The 16,159-nt window shown below is 35.0% G+C and overlaps 1 protein-coding gene across 3 annotated transcripts in view; it reads right to left on the minus strand.

The window, feature by feature from the left end:
* Positions 1-16,159, minus strand: part of LOC123542075 (atrial natriuretic peptide receptor 1-like) — an 802,781-nt gene that overhangs the window by 762,899 nt on the left and 23,723 nt on the right. Inside the window, exon 1 of one of the 3 annotated variants that reach the window (XM_053531572.1) lies at positions 11,076-11,686. The exons of the other annotated variants lie outside the window; for them this stretch is intronic. The gene's annotated coding sequence lies outside the window, so the exon portion shown is untranslated. Of the gene's footprint in view, positions 1-11,075; positions 11,687-16,159 lie in introns of those variants that run through there. 3 annotated transcript variants of the gene reach the window in all.

Consider the following 16,159-nt stretch of genomic DNA (forward strand, 5'->3'; position numbering starts at 1 on the left):
CTTCCGAAGGGAAGTATAGTACAAATCTGTGTTGATATTTTACTCTTTACTTCGAATTTTCGGACACTTGTCCTTTTTTCAAGAATATGGAAATATTTTTCTGACTAAGTAATATCCATGTAACATTTATATCACAGGAAATGAATAATGTTGACGTCCTGTCACTAAGACAACGTCACGTCATATCTTGTGTAAGACGTGACGTCGTTTCCCGCAAAAAGGGCAAGGTGTCAACATCATATGTATGTCTTAGTGACAGGACGTCAACATTATTCATTTCCTGTGATATAAATGTTACATGGATATTACTTAGTCAGAAAAATATTTCCATATTCTTGAAAAAGGACAAGTGTCCGAAAATTCGAAATAAAGAGTAAAATATCAACACAGATTTGCACTGTTTTTAGTTCAATTTTTTAGTACTGACTGGAGTCCCCACTTAGATGAAGAGAATATGGATTTGTCGCGTAATTAGATCTACATGATAATTATAAATTGATAATCTGAGTAGAAAAAAATATATGTATGTGTATTATACATGTTATTTAGAGACTTACCCTAAGCCTTCTTCAACATGGGAAACAATCTGTTTATATAGTGAAATTGTTGAGTGAATTAACAACGTTCGCTAATCCTAATCCTAATCCTGTCCATGTTATATCAGTGCAAATGAAATGTAATCTATGTATGTTAAATGCTATGCATGATAAGACAGTTATGCACTGAACAGTACTAAAATTGATTTCTTTGATTTCTCATATTTCTAGATGTTTTTCCCATACTTTGACGCATATATATTGATACAAGAGATTGTTCTCTTTCCTGCAGTAATCTTTTCAGTAGGTATATTTTACCTTGTGAAATTCTGTGGGTTTTGACTTTTTCAAAATAATCGTCTGTTTGTTAACAAATTTCACCACAGAAAATGTCACACTTTTCCCAGGGCATTAACTTATTTGATCTTTACATAATTTTCTATTCAGATTGTTAATCCTTAATTAGGGCACTTATGCAAAATTAAGCATGTTTTTTTCCAGCGTAGAGATAAAAGTGCATAGTTTGCATGGGGTACTAGGTCAATAGCCACCTAAGTCTGCAGTAAAGTCATAGCGGAGTTGTCTCTAGTTTTTCCAAATATTTTACCCGGGATCATTTTACTCTTTTCCCGAAAATGATATTTGAAATATTTTTTTCAGTCCACATACTTTGATGCAGTTAGCTATACATATATCTGATATACATAGTACCTAATTGAACTGTGTATTTCTAGTTATAGTGCCTATGCTATTTGTTCACCCGACGGTCAAAACTAGTCGTCCGCCAAGCTCAAAAGAATACATTAATCGAACATAGTGTTCGGGTAGAGCGTCAAATCTTCATCTATTCATGTGTAATATATACTGATAGATATTTCATTCCCAAAAAAGTTTTTAAAACTTGTGTGATTGAATTAATTTTCTTAAAGCTTCAATAAATATATTTGTTTTGGTTAATGTTATTAGATATTAAATATTTTGTTGCATGTTGATTAAAATAAACTAGGAAATTATGACTTTTCACCATTAAAGGGAGGTAAAACGAAAGCGCTCACTGGTATCAATGAATTATGTAAATACATTTTCGTCGTTGAGATAAATGCAGTATGTTGGCGGCAGCAAAATTTTATTGAACATAGCGCACTAGTTATCGTTTCTTATCGATAATTCTAAAATTTACAACGATGTTTACAGTAATGACTTAATAAAGCTGCTGTTTTATCTACAAGGTTTATTTTTAAATATTAATGAGCCGTGCCATGAGAAAACCAACATAGTGGGTTTGCGACCAGCATGGATCCAGACCAGCCTGCGCATCCGCGCAGTCTGGTCAGGCTCCATGCTGTTCGCTTTTAAAGCCTATTGGAATTGGAGAAACTCTTAGCGAACAGCATGGATCCTGACCAGACTGCGCGGATGCGCAGGCTGGTCTGGATCCATGCTGGTCGCAAACCCACTATGTTGATTTTCTCATGGCGCGGCTCATTTTTAAAAACGGTCGCGAATAAACTCTAACATAATACATTGGCGTTGCTGGGCGTAGTCGCACAAAAAAAGGCATTCACTATCTAGTTAAAGATGGAAAAATACCTAATTACCAGCGTTTCAATACCATTAAAACAAAATAACTCTTTAAAGATATAAAAATTATCATACACTAAAACTATTCTATTAGATATCTAGATCGATAAGATAATGACTTTTTAAAGCTACTCGCCCAGAGTTCGTGTAAAAATGTTCAAGATTCTCATTTTCTCATATTTTAAGACTAGATTCTATATTCCTAGCCCAATTACAGATTTAAGCTCGATATGGTCATACAGTTTTATTTTGTCCGAACGGAAAAGAATTCGATATTTAAGACTTGTCTTTCATTCTTATCCTTTCCTGTTTTGCTTTCACCACAGTATGACATTATGTACCAAAGCATGTACTCTATTTTGGGAATAATTATGTTTAAACTAGCATGCACTGAAAAAATGTTAAAAGACTAATAATTGATGTTATTAGGCATTGGTAAAATGCCGATCTGGGTTAAAAGATAGCTGTAAGATATTGGTTAAAGAGCAAAAATAAGGTTGACTTTGGGTGGAAAAACAGGTGTTAGTTATTGGTAAATGAGCAAGAAGGGTGTTGACTTAGTGTGAAAAATTATAGAGAGACAAAAACAAATCTCCTAAAAGGCAGAAAATCCTCATCATGTATTGGACTTGTCTAAATAGAAAAAAAAAACATATACGTTCAAAGGTGCGCAGCCAAGATGCTAAATTCAGCCTCTGCCAGTACAGACACAGAGCGATCTGACTGGAGGGATAGAGGTAGAGAAAGCGCCCACAACAGAAAGATAGATAGAGGGAAATTAGACACAGATTTGTCCGACTAATTTAACGGCTAGATCTTTGCGAACGGAAAATCTGGTTCTTTAACGTGTTTGGTGTGTAGCACCTATACACGAGAAACCATCTTTCCTGTGATGGACCAGAACTTGCACCTAGTTCAGTGGGAGACACTAAAGAGCATCTCAGAAACTTTCAGTGCACTGGCCTCTTGACTGACAGTTAAGCATGTTACCCCTAGACCGCCGCGCAAATCAAATTGGTACAATTCAAAAATAGAATATATCATCCGCTCTGTTCTCTTTTTAATCTAAAACATTTCGAAATATAAAAGTATTGACAACTCACATACCTTTTTATTTAGTAATATAGTACTATACAATTCTCAAGTTTTGTACTTAATATTAATGCGTTCTGCGTGTTTTAGTAAATCACTGAACAAGATAAATGTAATTAAAGGAACAAAAATCGAAATCTAAGCGACAATATCAAATTTGTAAAACATATATCAATGTCTACTAAAATTATCATTATAGTGCTGAAAGCATAAAATATCATTATTTAAGTAGATATATCATTATTTATCGTATAAATTGAAAAGATAGATATCATTTAGGCTGTCATTTTATATTAATAGTTCATTCTTTAGCCGTATTCAAAGTCTCAAATTTGAGAAAAAGGACCATTTATTCATACAACAAGAGGATCTAGAAAACTTCAAATGTAGTCGAACTTTGGCTTAATATCATTAAACATGAAAATTATTTTAAACCCAAAAAAAAAACAAAAAAAAACAAGTTAAATGCGTAAACTTCCAGACTAGACACATCAACATATAGGAGACGTGTTTGTCCTGTATATACATGTGTATCAAGGAGACGTATTGCGGCGCGTGATACAAAATAGAAACGATTTCCGCTTCTTTTGTAATTTGTCAACCTATTTTAATCGCCACTATTTGTCATTTTAATGTGAAAAGTTGTTAAGTGACATAATATTAGTTGACCACTTTCTTTGCGCTTACGTGACCAGTTATCTCGTTTTGAACAGAGGTGAACAGTTAACCACGTGTTTGCAGAGAGGTTAACAGTTGACTACGTGTTTGCACTGAGGTGAACAGCTGACCACGTGTTTGCAAAGAGGTGAACAGTTAACCACGTGTTCGCACAGAGGTGAACAGTGTACCACGTGTTTGCACAGAGGTGAACAGTGTACCACGTGTTTGCACAGAGGTGAACAGTGTACCACGTGTTTGCACAGAGGTGAACAGTTTACCACGTGTTCGCACAGAGATGAACAGTGTACCACGTGTTCGCACAGAGGTGAACAGTGTACCACGTGTTTGCACAGAGGTGAACAGTGTACCACGTGTTTGCACAGAGGTGAACAGTGTACCACGTGTTCGCACAGAGGTTAACAGTGTACCACGTGTGTGCACAGTGGTGAACAGTTTACTACGTGTTCGCACAGAGGTGAACAGTTTACCACGTGTTTGCACTGATGAGAACAGTTAACCAAGTGTTTGCACAGAGGTGAACAGTTGACCACGTGTTTGCAAAGTGATGAACAGTTAACCACGTGTTTGCACAGAGGTGAACAGTTAACCAAGTGTTTGCACAGAAGTGAACAGTTTACCACGTGTTCGCACAGAGGTGAACAGTGCATCACGTGTTTGCACAGAGGTGAACAGTTTACCAGTGTTCGCATAGAGGGGAACAGTTTACCACGTGCTTGCACTGAGGTGAACAGTTAACCAAGCGTTTGCACAGAGGTGAACATTTTACCACGTGTTTGCACAGAGGTGAACAGTTTACCACGTGTTTGCACAGAGGTTAAAGTTTACCACGTGTTTTCACAGAGGTGAACAGTTAACCACGTGTTCGCACAGAGGTGAACAGTTAACCAAGTGTTTGCACAGAGGTTAACAGTTTACAACGTGTTCGCACAGAGGTGAACAGTGTACCACGTGTTTGCACAGAGGTGAACAGTTTACCAGTGTTCGCATAGAGGTGAACAGTTTACCACGTGTTTGCACTGAGGTGAACAGGTAACCAAGTATTTGCACAAAGATGAGCAGTTTACCACGTGTTTGCACAGAGGTGAACAGTTAACCAAGTGTTTGCACAGAGGTGAACAGTTAACCAAGTGTTTGCACAGAGGTTAACAGTTTACCACGTGTTTTCACAGAGGTGAACAGTTAACCACGTGTTCGCACAGAGGTGAACAGTTAACTACGTGTTTGCGCTTAGGATATGATCAAAACCTTTCAAACCATGCACGTACAAGTACCTTTAAATGCTGAAAACTTTTTTTCATCACAAACTTGCGGTTTTACAATTTATCTTTTCTACCTCAAGCATATACATGATATAACAAATGGCACATGATTGTAATGTTTACACAATCCGGGGAATTTTGATAAACTTCGTGTAAGAGATCATCTTAATCCCTTACAACTTCAGTTTATGGTAAATGAAAATCAGTTGGCTTTGTAATGACTTTAGATTGTAAATTTTTGTGAATTTATTAACGCACTCGGAGGTAAAATCATGTAAACAAAAAATTAAATGAAATATGCTAAATTAAAATCGGAGGGATTTATACGGTATTGTTAATCGATACAAGGTTGATATGGAGGTATATATTTGATTTTGCCAATGATTGTGATCCTAGTGGCGAATATTCATTATCATGCCATAAATAAGTGTAGTTTAAAGTCTCTGTATCTTTTTTTAATCAAATACAATTTTTGACAAATTAACTCAGAAATTTCCTTTTTTCTTCTATACATTAAAGTAGAAACTTCACGTTTTAAGCCGATTGGTAAAAAAAAACCAAGTGTACGGTTGCTTCTAGCCTTTCATCTGAAAACTGACTGTTAACTAGTCTTTCATCTGAAAACTGACTGTTAACTAGTCTTCAGTTCCATGTTAACACGTGTCCAACATCTCGTTAGATATGAAGCCCTCGTGCAGCTCAAATATCACTTACTGCAATAGATACATGGTTATGTTTACAAACATCATTGAAATGTCTTTCATACCAATTAAAGTGTGTTAAGGCCCTACAGTTCTTTAGAAAGACCTTCTCAAAATGATATTTACGGAGTTCAAATTTCATTATTGAATCCGGGCGTCGCTCTGGTCATGGATGGATATTAGCGAAATTAAAATATCGGGATAAATAGTGGATCTACAAAAAATGTGATGCCGTGGTAAAGCTGTAATGTTTCCAGTTTTCTCCTTTCAAAATGAAACGTGCCAATTTGTATAAACATGGCTGTAAATGAATTCAATGCATGTTGCAAGTTCACATTTAATTAAAACAGCAAATATTGAGTACGGATTTTGTTTATTTGTTTATTTTGGTTTTGCTGCATATCCGTGCGTCGGGTTCCAAAGACAACATTGAGAGAATTACCGGTGATGCGCAGTGAAAGTTTTAAATGCTAATGGAGTTTTTTCTTCTTCTTCTTCTTCTTTTTAAATGTTTTCAAGGAAGCCTAGATACTTTACAAAATCTAGAAGACCTTTTCTCAATGAATGTTATATCAAAACAGACTATAATTTCAATTAATTCGAACCTTGGAATCTTCTGATTGTCCAGTCCTCTTCTTAAAAGTAGATCTAGTAGATATCAAAACCTGTCACATAATGATAATGAAACAAACCACGAAAAAGAACTGTTACCTGTTCATTACAACAATAGCTTTGGACTTGATCAAAACCACCGGTACTTGATAAGCTCATCAATCTATATTTTGTCCATTGAATATACAAATGAGCCGCGTCATAAGAAAACCAACATAGTGCATTTGTGACAAGCATGGATCCAGACCAGCTGCACATCTGCGCAGTCTGGTCAGGATCCATACTGTTTGCTAACGGTTTCTCTAATTGCAATAGGCGGTGAAAGCGAACAGCATGGTTCCTGACTAGACTGGTCTGGATCCATGCTGGTCGCAAATGCACTATGTTGGTTTTTCATGTTGCGGCTCTAATAGTCAGGATGTGCCTTTAAAAAAAAATAAAAAACAATAGTTGCTGCTGGCATTATTCAGACCCTAAAATCTTTGATATCATTTAATCAAACAATATGTATAACTTTATGCTAAATATTACATATTTTACTGTCAATTTCCTCAAGCATTTCCAGTGCTATGTGGGAAAATCGCAGGATTAGAATATTCAAATGCATTCAGTAGACACAGTGGTAGACATTGACAGATATACGACATGCAAAATGCAATGGAATTAGCATGCACAAGCAAGAATACAAATTCACTTGCACACTGAATATAATTCTTTTACTATTGTGAAGATAATTAATCGTGTTCTATCTATCAATATACCATGACAATTGCTCAACTTGCAAATGAAACATTGCCAGGCAAAACAGAGACCATACCAGTTTCGGTAAAACTAACAAAATATCAGTAAGTAAACGTTTTCTGAAGACTCGTACAGTCTTACAATTCTTTGTGATGGGAGAATCAGGGATAAGATATAGGTTCTTATATGACATTATTGACCGAAGACCTCCCTGACCATAAAACTTTGACCTCTGAAGTTTTGAAATTGCCATTCAAAGTAGAGGTCTATCTTTGTCTTGCAGACGACCCATCGTCTTAATATGGCGAATGTTTATCCCAATTACCCGTGCATATAAAAGTTTGGACGAGTTACAGTTACAAAATATTGCTTGAATTCTGAGTCTTGCGCGCGACAAATCTTTTGGTATGGGGAACACATGTGTCAAGTAAAAGTATAATCTCTTGAAGCCCAGAAAGACTGACCACACACGAAAAATGCTAGGTTGACTTCTGACCTCAAAGAGCTACCTTGACCTTTAGCTACAAGGGTGTAGGTGTCGACTCTCTCTAGAAAACTTTTTTTACCAAAATCCCTTTATCGCTGACAAAAACCGGTCAATGATTTGACGGACCGACGGACTGACGCAATTACAGACTGACAGACGGGCAGGGTTCTAACTAGTAAGCTACTAATACCTGTAGTTATAATCATTTTATATGTATCAGTCTAAAACTTTTCGCGTAATATTGTTTACTTAACCAAGAACGCAAATTACATCAAAGTAAATGAAAATATTGACAATTGTGTATAATTACCATAAAACATATAGAGGAGCAAATCCGAAAGAAACATACATAACCTAAAAGCCGCTTTTCAACTGAAGGGGTCCGTGCAAAAAGGAACCTATCTCCATTTAGTAATAATGTTGGGAAAACGCATTTTTGTAAAATTTCGGTGAAATGTGATATTTCCCAAAATAACTGCAGCTATAGATTATATACTATTTAAACAGTCATATTACCAAGTTTCATGTATTTTGCAATATTTATATCATTTTTATAACAAAAAATCTTCATTTTGTCGATTATGTTTATGCAACAAGGGTTCTAAGTCCATGGAGTTATGCAACAAAGGTTCTAAGTCCTTGGTGTTATGCAACAAAGGTTCTAAGTCCATGAAGTTATGCAACAAAGGTTCTAAGTCCATGAAGTTATGCAACAAAGGTTCTAAGTCCATGGAGTTATGCAACAAAGGTTCTAAGTCCATGGAGTTATGCAACAAAGGTTCTAAGTCCATGAGGTTATGCAACAAAGGTTCTAAGTCCATGGAGTTATGCAACAAAGGTTCTAAGTCCATGGAGTTAGGACTATTGTTGCATTTAAACCATGATTTGCGCGTTTTATTTAAATATTTGCCTTAATATTTAAATGAAATATTTTAATTTCATATACCTGATTACTTTCAAAATTATTGATATAGTCTATTTACATTAGGCTTGTGTTCATTTTATTATCCGAAACAGCCATCAAAGCCCTGAAGTCTTTGATGTCAGCTCAGTGTAGGGTTAGACCCAATGTTGCATACGTGAAATACCATTTTTTTAACTCTTAAACAGAAGAAAACGCTGCTGGGTGGGGGAGGTGGGGGTGTAAATCAGGTGCAGAATGTTCTTTTTAAAGCCACAAATGCCCTAACATCATTTTGACCAAAAATGGAGATATGTACCTTTTTGCACGGACCCCTTCAAATATGCACACTTAGATTTATTTCAGATAAAGTCCATTGTATACACATTTGGTAACTCATTAGCACTGTGTTTGTCTTAAATTAAGAGACCGGTTAAAATATATAAGATGGTTATTTATACGAGATCAACATAGAATGAAAACAAAAGAAATCATAGGATACTGTAACAATTATTCTAAGAATATGCCTTCGGTTTGATAGACGCGTTCATAACTTTTACCCGGCAAACATGTACATTGTATGTATAATTCATATATGTTCACATGTATATGTGTACATACAGTAGCATTAACTTGTAACGGTAATATAGCAATATACTTGTTTTAGAAAATAGCATTCCGCGTCTTGTTCATTTACTCCCAAACTTCCATATATTTGTTAAAATCTCGCGGGTCTGTTAGTATGCAAGAACATTCTAAATAAACTTATTCAACACACAAAATGCATGACCATAGAATCAGATCAGTTCGGTGTAAATAAAAACATCGCTTCCTTTCAGGACTAAAATGTGATATCTGTTAAAGGCAAAAGCATTATTCAACTTTCTGCTTTATTGTTGTTTTTTAGGTTAAGTCGTACCAGTACAATCATAGGTCATATGCCAGCTTCCAAGGAATGATACCCAAGTGCCCTTCGCGCATTATTTCATTACTGAAGGGCACCAGGGTGTAACCACTGAACTTCCGTAAGCCAGCTGGATGGAAACGAAATTTGTTCCCGCAGAAGAATATTTGTAACAAATGAACTATGTAAAATGCATGTAGTTCTGGGAGGTGCATTTGTGTATAGGTGAATGAAAATATCTGAAGTTGCTAAATGTAAACTGTTTATATTAGTTTGAAATAGTTAATTATACAATGTTCTGTTTGCAGACTAATTCTAGTACAACTGATTTGTTCATACTTTCTTGTAATGACAAAAAGAATTGAGTTTTTTGGCATAGTTTGATATTTCGTGTGTGCGCGCAATTATATCGAGTAGTGCTTTTATACAATTATATTTTGTTATGAAATATTTTATGCAAAAAAGGTAAAACAGCTGTTCTAAGTTATTATATTGTTCCTAAATATGTTTTCAAAAGTAATAGTTCATCAGTAAATCAATTGTAACTACACTTATGAAAAATGCGTTTTTAGTTTAAATTGATTTTGTGTCAACAACTGTATTAAATGGAATGAAATATAAGACAAAATTATGTTTGTCAAAGCCTCATTTATTCTGTAATAAAACGTGTAAAATAATTTAAGACACTTCATGCAGATAAATGGAGAGAAAGGTGAGACACTCGCCAAATGTTTCATGTCTTTTGAATTTTAAAAATCTTAGCTTAAAACGTAAATATGTTGTGCAGCTAACTTATCTAATAAAAACGGTTTATAAATTTGTATTTTATCTATTACCTACGATAATACAGAACGTACGTTATGAAGGAGTGGAAAGTAATCAAAATATTTTGAGCCGCACCATGAGAAAACCAACATAGTGCATTTGCGACCAGCATGAATCCAGACCAACCTGCGCATCCGCGCAGTCTGGTCAGGAATCCATGCTGTTCGCTTTTAAAGTCTATTGCAATTAGAGAAACCGTTAGCAAACAGCATGGATCCTGACCAGACTGCGCGGATGCGCAGGCTTGTCTGGATCCATGCTGGTCGCAAATGCACTATGTTGGTTTTCTAATGGTGCGGCTCAATTTTAAACATACATGCTTGTATGTTACGAGATTTTTGTACTTTAAAATTGGTAATTTATGTAACTTGTCGTTCAACTTGGAATGAACAAATTTTGTATTTGTTTACAAATACTTCACGTGTGCTTCTGAACAGGCAAAAACACATTTGAGCCGTGCCATGAGAAAACCAACAAAGTGGCTTTGCGACCAGCATGGATCCAGACCAGCCTGCGCGGTTTGCTTTCAAAGCCTATAGCAATTAAAGAAACTGTTAGCGGACAGCATGGATCCTGACCAGATTGTGCGGATGCGCAGGTTGGTCTGGATCCATGCTGGTCGCAAAACCACTAAGTTGGTTTTCCCATGGTACGGCTCATTTGTAACGTTGAGAACAAATCGGCTCTTAACCGTTATATAACATATCAACATTTCTAAATATTCACATGAATCGAATTAAAAATTAACTGCTTACCTTAATTTGTCACGTTTCGACAATTAAATACTTGTTCAAAAATTATGAAATCCCAAACCATAATTATCCGACGCTTCCAGAATAGTAATATTTCTTCTTGTTACAAACTTACACACTATGCTATAACTAAATTGGAATAAAATGAACACACATCCTATCAACTGTTCTTTAACAATTATATCTAATAGATTGTTTAGTTTATTTCCCCGTTATGGTGTTAATTTCATGCACATTTTTCTATTTCCATCCTATTAACTGTTCTTTAACAATTATATCTAATAGATGTAAGTTTTTCATTTATTTCCCCGTGACTATGTTAATTTCATTCACTTTTTTCAGTTTCCATCCTATAAACTGTTTATTAACAATTATATCTAATAGATATACGTTTTGTTCATTTCCCTGGTATTATGTTAATTTTATTTTTTTTTTCTATTTCCATCCTATAAACCCTATAAACTGTAACAATTATATCTAATAGATCTATGTAAGTTTTGTTTATTTCCCAACTTCATGCACTTTTTTTCTATTTTCGTGTTATAATGGTTAATGCCAGACAGTTTATGCTATTTTGTTGGCTTTAAAACACGTTATATATATTACTTAACTTTCATGCTAGTTATCGGTTAACTCACCGCACGTTATCTGAATTTTATCTACGTTCAGTTTTCTGACAGTGGAATCTACGATTTAAATTTACTGTCAGTTTGATATAAAGTCCACTAATATTTGAACACGTTACTGTACTTAGTATCAAAATGATCACAGTTTACACAAATCGCTGATATGATTTACAGTGAAAATAGTTTCTTTTCTTTTCTTCTTCTAGCTCCTTAAAGCTATTCTTTGTTTAGAGAGATCACAAAGAATGTCATTTTGTTGCAGCTATATACTGTTAGTAGAAAATTATGTATCTCTTTTTCTCCAAAATCATCCAGAAAAACAAAAACAAAGATATTTCTGCTAGGAATGTTTTCTGAACACTCTTCTGTGTGTAAGGAAAGCTCTAAGGAAGAATATTGTAAATTTCTCTAGAATGTCAATAAGACAAACCTTAAATGAAATCATAGGCGTTAGGTGCTGCAGAGAAAGCACAAAATGATAGATAATTGAAATTAGACAAGGGACAATGCATGCTACACCCATGTCATTTTATGTAGTGACGGGTCGTGTTAGAAGTCATTGTTTTTTATTATTCCCGTATGTCTTTAATAAAGATTATTATAAATTTACAACAAATCCGAAAGAGATTTTTATTTAATATTCAGTTTAACCGAATTAATGTTAAACTCTTTACTCGGCAAAAATGACTCTCCTTATACACCATACCGTCACGTGATCAGGGAATTCTGGGTCAGGTATATAAACCCCCGTCTCGCCATATTCCAATCTTTTCGATTCAGTGTCAACTGAACGAGGTAGATTCATTGATACTTTAAACAAAAATTTTAGTTTAAAAACTTTTGAAAATATTGCTTTTTTTTCATATGAGCAACCGTGTTAAGTTAATAAATTCCTGATGCTATTGCAAATACAATTGAAACTAGGTATCTCGAGTTGCAAGGGATCGTGCGTGTTACTTCGTGATAACCTAGATTCGACTTAAAATGATTTTATTTGTGTGTGTTGATTCGAGACGGGACTTGAAAATGTCTTCGAAACAGCAGGAATTTTGAGTTGAGCTAGTTCGAGACAACCGTGGTAAGTCTACTGTACTCTAAAAGACAGTGACAGCAGATTGACCGAGAGCATCCTTTGATAGAAGCACTCACAGATGCCGTCGTACATATACAATGTTTTAAGAATTGAAGCGAGTTGCTCATTCTCTAATTTTTAAAATAACAACATTCTTTGGAATTAAGCCAGATGTATTTTGTTAGGATGGCTCTGTTAATCATAGAAACAATGTTTTGAATTTTGACATAGTCGTATGGCTTCCCCGCACTTCAGATAATATTATATTCTGTTATTTTGAAATCGATTTAAAGTTCGGTGTTACTGTGCAAACAGTGCGGATTTGACGTGTTGCGCAATCTGCAGTTTTCAACCGTTTCTGTTTAATTTTGTGTATCTGAAAATCTACAGTAACTGTTGTGAAATGCTTTTAAAATCGATTAATATAAAAATACATGAATTTAAGAAAAAAATCATACTTTTAATACTGGTGAAAAAAATAAAGCATAAAACACAGGAAATACTGTATCATACTAAACAGAAGTAATTCTGAAATAAAAAGAATGTATAATATATTTTATATTTTATATTATACATATCTTCAAGCAGTTACATTTTGATATTTTATACCCGCACAGGGATTTTACTGATTTTTTTATATATTTTATATACATTTGATAAATATCTAATCCTTTTTAATTGGATAATGATACATATCAGCTTCTTATATTTAATTTGAATGTCGAGCTTTTTTTTTAAATGCATGGATCAAAAAGACGCATGTATTTGCTAGATGTGAGACACGTCCTCTCATTATGGAGACCATTTCTGCCAAGAATGATGAGTTACGGAGACCATTTCTGCCAAGAATGATGTGTTACGGAGACCATTTCTGCCAAGAATGATGAGTTATGGAGACCATTTCTGCCAAAAAGTAATATTATCACTTGATGAGTTAGAGACTTGACACGAAACGTTTACTTTTGTCCTAGGAGTTAAACCTCGACCTTCAAGATAGGTCTTGAAGTTGCATATGGCACACTGTCTCATTCTAGGGTCATATGAGGGTCTTTCTTTCCTGTCGCAATATGTTTAATCCTTCCTTTGCAAGTGAAACGTGAAATATTGTAAGAACAAGAACATTAATATAAATGAATCTAATGCATGTTGCAGGTTAATTTGTAATTAATTCTTCAAAGTTTGAACACTGTTTTTAGATTTATTTTTAATTTGCAAAAACAAGCTTCCTTTTTTTCCAAAAACGACATCGAAAAAAAACACACAAAAAAAAAAACAAGCAACACGCACCGGAATAACGAAATGTCATTGTTTCCCATGTGTTTCAATCGAACAGGTTCCAACTTTATAAAAAAGAAATGAAAGACCTATTCTCGTTGAAGGAGCAGACAAAAATTACAAGTTTAATTATTTAGAAACTTGCATCGTTCTATTTCCTCAAATCCCCAGCGTAAACAAATCTTCTTGTTATTCTCAAATTCTGTCAGAATGTAAAAATGATACGAATCGCACGACATTATATGTAGTCACTAAACAATGGACTGTTTGAAAGGATGAATCTAAATGCATTTGACATTTCCAAAACCTTCCTTGTTGTCTGAGTTGTAGGTTTCAGACATTCTGTTTATGAGAGAGTAGTAATCCATGACATACAATAAGGTCAGCTTGATATATAAATTGTCTTTTTTCTCAGTAACTATTGGCATCTGAAATAGTATATTAATGATCAAAGCTAATGCACCTGAACAATAACTTTGTAATTTTAGACAAAACTGCTATAGTTTGCTTGTAACAATTAATAAACTGTTACAATCACCGGGATATCTTGGCAAAGCCAGGAATCTGGCAAACTTCACTACCATTTCTAAATGACTTAGAAACATTTACTTAAGTTTGGATAGTAGTTTAGGGGTCAGGGAGAAATAAATGGCACAAGTTTGTAATATTTCAAGAATATTTAATTATGTACAAAAAGATCAATTTGAAAATGTGTCAAATCTGACTTTTCCAAAATTCGATTGGATATATGCCGTTTATTATAGCATAGTAGTTACTATTAACAATTGAATTAATTATATGCCGCCATGGATTTTTTACATGTACCTTTTCTAGAATGAAAAATCACGACGGTAAATGGTGTCCACTATAGAGATGATTTGCACTTGAAAAATATACCATATAATATTATTACTTAATTAGAGAATACCGCGCACCCCCCCCCCCCCCCCCCCCCCCCATATTTACCACAAAATATAGGTTAGTTTAGGCCATAAGTGAACAGCAGCATACCGGTAGTGTGCTATAATTGTTCAAACTTATCATTAGAAGTTGGATTTACAGATTTTCTGCACTAAAATGTGAATAGAATAGAACACAGTGGCCCCCGTGGCCGAGTAGTTAAAGCCGTTGACTTCAAATCACATGCCCCTCGCCGATGTAGGTTCGATCTCTACTTATAGCGTTGAATTCTTCATGCGAGGAACCCGTACAGCTGGATTGTGGAAGCTTGGTGGTTCTACCCATGTGCCCGCTCGTGATGAAATAATGTGCGGAGAGGCACCTGGGGACTTCCTCCACCATCAAAAGCTGGAAAACTCGCCATTTGAACTAAATTGTGTTGGTGCGACGTTAAACCCAACAAAATAAACAAGTAGGCTTCTTTTAAAAAAAGAAACATAGGAGAGGTCCAGTGTTGCTCCTTTTAAAGTTATATCAGAGACATAGATAACAAATGTTATCTATGTCTCTGGTTATATGATAGGTTGTGCTATAGACGAAGAATAGTTTCCCCGTTGCAGGTCACTCTGACCTATGACCATGACCCAATGACCTCAAATCAGTAAGTCATCTTAAGGTTATTATCAACCTCCGCCAATCCGAGGTCTGTAGGCCCAAGCATTTCCTATAGTTACCAAATTCATTTAAAAATGTTCAAATTCTACCACTGCAATAATTGTACACTAATCTTGGCCCTAGTGAAAGCTGCCAAATTAGCATCTTACCATTTTTGCGAGACCCTCACCTGACAGGCTTGTTTGTCAACTGCCCCGTTCGTTTGGGCCCAAGAGAATAGCTCCCGAGAAGCTTTAGAAAAGCTTAGAAGAAAATCCCAATCGAACGGACGTCTGTTGGAATTGAAAAACGTATATCATTCTTTTTTAAAAGGTATTTTTTCAGAGATTTTTATTGTAACTGTACTATTCGAAAAAGAAATTCTATCTGTTCTAGTTTATTACTCAGTTTGTAAGGTTTATATGTCGAATTGCCGCCTTGTTTTGATCACGTGATTAACATCTCCGACTATCGAAGGTAGAAAGGACTCTTCTTATTCCGGCAGATCTTCCGAACGGGGCAAACGAATCCACGATTTAAACAATAAATTCATTTAATTG

This window comes from Mercenaria mercenaria, chromosome 19 (assembly GCF_021730395.1).
Source record: "Mercenaria mercenaria strain notata chromosome 19, MADL_Memer_1, whole genome shotgun sequence".
NCBI classification, from domain to species: Eukaryota; Metazoa; Mollusca; class Bivalvia; order Venerida; family Veneridae; genus Mercenaria; species Mercenaria mercenaria.